The sequence below is a fragment of the Buteo buteo genome, chromosome 20, assembly GCF_964188355.1.
Source record: "Buteo buteo chromosome 20, bButBut1.hap1.1, whole genome shotgun sequence".
Taxonomy (NCBI): Eukaryota; Metazoa; Chordata; class Aves; order Accipitriformes; family Accipitridae; genus Buteo; species Buteo buteo.
In genome coordinates this window covers 28,543,744-28,550,952 of record NC_134190.1, presented here as the reverse complement: position 1 = coordinate 28,550,952, position 7,209 = coordinate 28,543,744, and positions in this window count along the sequence as shown.

The window sequence follows — 7,209 nt, the reverse complement described above, 5'->3', positions numbered from 1 at the left end:
TTTGAAGCTGTAGCAGAAGGCAAGCAGAGTGCATGTGATGAGCTGCAGCAACAAATTGTGCAAGGAAGAAAGAAGGAAAAGTACACTGCATGAACTAGGGCAGGATGGCATTCCTGCCGCACCAAAAATAAGACTGCTCCTATTGAAGAGAGGATGGCTTATAGCAGGAGCAGCCTGTGCTGGGGGAGATGCAGGAAAAAGGGGACAGCAGGGAACGCAGAAGCATTATGCTTCTGACCAGGGAGGAGGGGAGATGGCTAGGAATGTAGTTAATTAAGAGGTTTAGAAAGAGGGTTGATCTATTTTAGGGAAAATTAGTTCATGGGTTTTGTCTAGCTAGGCAGGTTCCACTTTCTCTGCAACAGATAAATTGGGAAAGGAAAGGTGTGCGAGAGGAAGAAAGAGAGCAAGACCTGAGAGAGAGAAGTATGGGCTGAGGAGGATATAACTGGGCAGCTAAAACACGGGATAAAAAAAGCCTGATGCTGGAAGGGTGTAAAATGAGGGCTGAAGGGAAAACAGCACAGCACAGTACCAGAAAAAGCAACAAGGAGGGCTGAGGGACAGCAGTTTTGGTAGGACCTACTGCAGGAGCTGATTGCAGAGCTGCTCCAGGGGCCTGTCTGTTGAGGGAGCTTCAGTGAAAAAGATCCTATAATGTCCTTTTTGTTTGTATCCTAGAAAGTGGTATGTGCTTCCTCCTTGTTCTGTCCTCCTGGCAGCTGAGAAGGGTGTGAAGATTCGGAGCTGTGGTGTGGAACTCAAATCAGGCCGTCCCCTCACTTCTCTGACTGAGAAATAAAGCCAAGAGTCATTCCCAGATCCTGAACTTGAGGAGGCCAAAATCAAAATAGATTGGCCAGTTGTCTTCTTTGTCAAAGTTCCTCCATATCAAAGAAGTGGGAGGATTATTTTTTTTTGCAGACAGTAAACATCAATATTCCCCCTTTATCCAGTCAAAAATCTCCTCAGGACTTCTTGTAAAATTAGCAGTCAGCACAGGTCCTCCAGCTCTCATTAGACCCCTTTTATCAGGGATATTATTTTCCATCTGCTTTCCCCAGAACAGATGATTAATTTGAAACTAGCATCTGGGGAGGTGTGAAGTTGTATTAGAAAGTTAATTCCTGGCTTTTTTAGATGCCCCTTTGGAGGTCCTTCTCCAAGACTGAAAAAGCTACTTGACTGAACGTGGGCCTTGAATGAAGAAAGCTTATGATAAAGGAAGAAAGCTGTCTCTGAATACCTAAACACTGAAAGGTCTCTACAAAGAACAGAGCTGATGATTTATATGGGAATGTATTTCTGTGTCATTAGAAATTGGTCCTAAAAGTTCAACAATCAAAAACTCCGCAGTCAAAGACCTCTTGAACTTGCCTTCTTTTGTTTCCCAAAGGCAGTGCGTCTCCTTCATTCCAGCCTAAACTTCAGTACCATGTCCAAAGAAAGATAAAAGTTATGGTCTGTTTATTTGGTGCCGTGACACTGTATTATATAAAAAAAGACTCACTTCATTCTCCTTGTCCAAAGCAGTACATAAGATCCTAAAATGGAGCTTTTTGCATAAATAGCAAGGTTGGGACAAAGCCTGCCTAGTATAACAAATGCACATGATGTGATTGTAATATATATACTTTTAGAAAACTCATTTAGAAAGACATTCAGAGTGGCAGCTGACAAGCAGTGATTGCTGTGATGGCCAGTGCTCTGAGGTGTGTGTACTTGCCATTCCACAGGAACTTGGAGTAAAGAGAATTCTCTTCCTGATAGGCTGACTATACAGAGAAAATACTGTAGGACTAACTGGCATTTGGGATTTAAATCTCAGGGTTTTCTTTGCCACATTTTACTCTTTTATTTTGTCAGGATTTTCAGGCACAGGCATGGAGCCATAGTGTCTTCATTTTACACTAGCGTTATGGCCAGCGTGGTTATTTACATGACTCCAGTGAGGTGGTTGATGATGAACACACTTCTTGTTGATGAAGTTTCTAGAGGATAACTGTCTTCCAGATGAATGCCTGGGTGTGGAGTGTGGCTGATGTACTGAGGACATACTTTTTAGCATTAGATGGGCAGATGCGATGCATGCTTAGGCATCTGAAAGCTTAGCTGAAATTACATGGGGAAGCATTTGCACAGAGTCAGTGTGAAAGGTTTGTCTCTTCCATGCAATAGGTAACTTCTGCTGAACTATGATGAACTACATGAACAGAATTAAGCAGGCCAACCTGCTGGTACAATATAATTTTCTAGTTACGTATCCCCTCCCTGACAAGCACCAACCTATATTAAATAGTCTGCTACAGACATCACATTTCAGAAGATGACAGTCAGTGGAGATGTTGAAGAAAAACTCCTGGGTATGTATCTCCTCCAGCCTTGCTGGTCGGTGCACTCCCGGGGGAGGATGCAGCCCTGATCCAAGTGAACCAGAGACCGAGAGGGCTGTGTACATGGACTAAGGGCATGCACTGCCCTGCAAAGTGCCACCTGGGGGCAACAAGCCTCTGAGCTCACCTAGGCAATGTGCATACCAATCTTGCAATACTTTACAAATGTATATGTTACTTGGATTAAGTCAAAGCATTCAGTACATCTCTGACCTGAGTTCAGATTTGCAGAGCAGATGGGTTACTAAACATGCACTGGAGGTTTTCATGTAAGTTAGTGGCACATTTAAAGTTTTGCTTTGCTTGCTCTGAAGAATGAAGTGGCTGTCAAACTAGGTCTGAGGACAAATAGGTTGCGAGTCACCTGCTATTATCAGCACAGCTGCACGGGAGAGGTGGTTTCATCTGTACATCAGAGGGTAGAGATGAGGTACTGCAGCAGGAGCAGCCAGTAGGACATTGCAATAAGTTATAAAGACAGAACTTGCCTCTCTGTTCCCCACCCCCCATATTATTGACTACTTAATTGCATCCTTTTAAATGTACATTGCTCTGCTTTGTTAATTTTACCCCCCTTTATATCATTTCAAAGTTTTACTGATATGCTATGGAAACCTTAAAACAAATTATGTAAATTTACATTTAAAGCCTGCATTTCAATCTAGAAGCATGCAAATGCCATGCTGACACCTGTCAAATTTCACCAACAGCTTCCTCACACTAGTAAGTCTTGGACAAATCAGTGATGACGGTAGTTAACACAAAAATAGAAACTGTGTAATTTGGATGTTTGACTTAGTCTTTTCCCTGATTGCTTTGTCTTTCAGTTTGATTGACTTCAGCTGAGAACGTCAAGCTAACAGCAGTGAAACTGTCATAGTGTTGTTTATTTATAACAGTTCCTTTTGTTCATGCTGCTAAATAAGGTGGCAATAAATATTCATTGCAGTTGTGTTTCACCAAATGGGACTTCAGAGATAACTCCTCACAGTCTGAAAACTTTGCATTTTATACTTAGGGTTTGCTACCACACTTTTAGCATTCATTATCTTTTGCTGTCAAATACTCTTGTGTTTTCTTATTCAGTGACCTCATGTGTTTTAAATTATTTGTGGTTTACTAACAGAAATATCTGAAGTATGTTGCAGGTCCTCTTGGCAAAATCAGTGAAATGTAACTGAACCAAATCTCATTGTTTGTGTGATTTAGAGTTCTTCACTTGCCATTTGCATGAACAAGACCTGTAGACTTTTACTAAAGATTCCCCTTCTGAAGTTCCTCAACAAAATTGACTTCAAATTCAGCACAAAATCCATGCTGACATGGATTAGCATGCAACTTGGGAGTGAAAGCAGACCATCCTTAAGAGAAATTCAAACCATTTCTTCATTTATGTCAGCACCGTTTATTTCTGAGAATGTATGATAACAATACAAACACAGGTAATGCTCTAACCTGATCCAGCTTTGAAGTTAGCCCTGCTTGAAGCATGAGTTTGGACTAGAGATCTCCATAGGTCTCTTCCAAATTAAAAGTTTCTGTGATTCTATTCTATTATTTATATTATAAATTTCGTTATTCAGAGGTACCGGTGAAACAAATTTAATGGCCAAAAATATGCCTGTGAAGCTCTACCTGATTAATAAAGCTGCTAGCCTCCAGGAAGGGCCAGCTGATCATGACTCTGTACTTAGTCTAAAGTACTCCCTTCCAAGCACCCTATGCTCTAACTTAACTGCATGGATGTAGTATAAAGTTGTGCAAACACCCGCTGAAGGTGTCACTAACTAGCATATCCACACTAAAATTTTTGCATACATACACCAGCTACCAGTCCACTGTTATAAATATTTTCCATGTAAATAGGTATTTTGAGAGAACTTTTAATTCTGTTTCCCTGAAGAACTTTAAGCTTAACAGGTTTTTCATGTTGTCTGTTTCCCTACAATGCAAGATTGAAGAATACTTCTCTCAGTAGAGAGAACAGGAAGGGAACCATGTAAAGCAAGCCTGGAGCTTACTGATGGGATCTTCTGCAGGAAAATTCTCTGAATTCTGGAAAGCAAGTTACTGTAATTGAAGTTATCAAACATTGCAAGGCTTTCATAATTGCTAAGGTGAGCTATTGAATTCCTAGGGCCAAAGCCCCTGTTCTCAAGCTCACCCTGTTTTTACCTGCATCCTCTAAACATTCTGCAAATTATCGTCCGAGGCGAAAAGGATTTTGGTGGCATTTCTGACAGGGATTTTCAGCTGGAATATATCACAGTACAGTTCATCTGCTTGCATTTGATGTCCCCATTCTGCTGCACAACAGATCCCAATCTGGTCAATACACAAATTTCCCCTGTCCACCTGGTAGAGTCAAAGACAGCCAGTGTAAGGACCTGGATTTGTCTTTCGTTCCCTACTCCCCGGTATCCTTTGCATCACTGTTACTGGATAGGAAAGCCTTCTCTGATTGAGCTTATTTTGCCCCCATTTCTGAGATAGAGTTGTGTTGTCAAGTACCCCTCCCACACAAGTGCAGTCAGAGCACTTGGAAAAACAAAGGGATGGAACAAAGGAGTAATCTATTCCAAGTGACTAGCTCTAGAGCCCAGCTGTTAACATTGCAACAGTGAATAGTGGTGTGATTCAGCATCTTTATCCTCTGCAGGCGCAAAAGGGAGTAATACTGGACGTGCACTTGGCTTGGATGTTCAGCATTGCAAGAACAGTTTTGCTGCTTTCAATGAGCACAAGTGGTTCCCAGCCTTTACAGGGTCTCTGGCGAAGAAGGGGTACCTATGTTGAGTTGCCTATCACCAAGCAGGAAAATATCTGACTCTTCGCCTCATCTTTTGGACAGTTACTCTACAGGCACTCAGTTATTCTTGGTGTATTTTTAATTTTTACATGTATTTTATTTAATGTGTACATATATATGTGTGTGTGTATACATATACACACGTGTATATATAGATATATAATATATATACATAATATATATACAGGGGAAATTTGGACCCAAATCAAGACCAAAGCTGAAACAGACTGTTCTGGTTCTTTCCACTGTAACACCCATAAGAATTTCAAACCTGGAGCTACCTATATACTACATATCCATCTTCTGCAGCACTGGGGGTATAAATGACAACTTCATCTGAAGGCCATTTCTACTCTTCTTTCTGTACTGGCAGTAATAAATTCAAAGGTTCCTGCCCATTGGAAGTGACCTGAAGAGAAAATGTAATTCTTGACATGAATTTCACTGACAGATGACACGATCCACTTGCGAGTTGGAGCTATCTACAAGTCACGCACCAGCTCTCAGAAAGAGATGGCTGGACACTGCCCACAATACCTGGCGTAAATTCTTTACGGAAAAAGCATAAATGTAACTGGGCAAACCGGCGTATGAGTGGTGAGGATCCATCATGGTGAAGGTGGCAAAGGAGTTGTCAGAAACAGTCTCCACCAGTACACCTGGTGAGCATAAATTATTGTAGGTAACCATATTCCTGGAAGAACTTATGAGCTCTTTGGAAGGAAAAGAAACAGAAGTTATTGCAGCCTCCTGAAGAAGAAGCTTCAGTTTATGCTGTTGATTTCTCTTTAAATCATCTTTTGACAGATAAATTTCTGTTGGTAAAGAAAGCCAGACTGGGAAGGATGAGAAGTCAGGGGGTGCCCAGAAGTTTGAAAGGCTACCAGAAAATTCTTTATTCCTTTTTCTCCTACATTACTTCACATGCCTGGAGCAGCCATTCAGTTAAATACACCTTTCCACCTTCCCAGTATTTTCCCCAAGAGATCTGGAGTACATATGGATCATACCCAAGGGGCCTTGTCACTGACACCATCGTGAGCCAGCGTGGACTCCTTTTAAATGAAAAGGTGCAAGCGCTAGTAGGAGGGAAAGTACTCACAAACGTTTGTGTATTCCCTCCATCCTCAGCTAATGGGCATCTGTAATTTGCATGACTTATCTGCTTTGCAGAGCTATACCTGATTTGTTATGTTTTTAGGTAAGTTTTGTGCAGCATACCACCAGCTGGAAAGAAAGTGGGAAGTTGCCAGTGTAGCAAGTAAATTGAAGTGTGTGCTTAGCTTAATCACCTCAAATAAATATTGCTGCTGCCTTTGTGTGGTTTAAAGTTATATCTGCTGGCTCAGGGTAATAGTGACAGCTATCTCCTGTTAGAGCTAATGTATGAATCCAAGAGTAGACAGCCCTGGTTCATAACATGGTCATGCCATCTCTTGTCATTGGAATTAATTTCAAGAAATAAATTCTTTCTTCAGGACACTTTTTCAAGTGATCTGAGATTTTGTCATATGACATGTAACAATAGCTCTAATGTAATAGAGAAACTGAAGCATCATTTTATTTCCCAATGCCTACATCCCTTCGTCCTCTAATACTGATGCTGTAAAACAAATGATGGAAGCTTAAGTATACTCATTAATTCATGAAGTTAAACAGCTGGCATATCCAGCTTCAACTGAATAGGGCAAAGCACCAAATGTTTTTTAAAGTTTTGACCAGATTTTTCTCTATATAAGAAAAAAACTAGTAAAAGGATAGGACCTCCCTGTTTCCAGTTGAAAAATGTCTTCAAACGATCCTTAGGAATGTCCTTATCTTCTTAGGGAGGCTAGGTTTACACTCAGGGCAAACAGTCTTTTTTAAACACTTTAAACACTTTTTTAATGCCACTGTGCATTGCTTCCAGCTCCCACAGACCTGTCCAGCCCCTGGTTCCCTGATAGACTCAGCCAAACCAGGAATGCCATTGCTCAGTGGATGGCAACACTGGCAAAGTTTAATCAA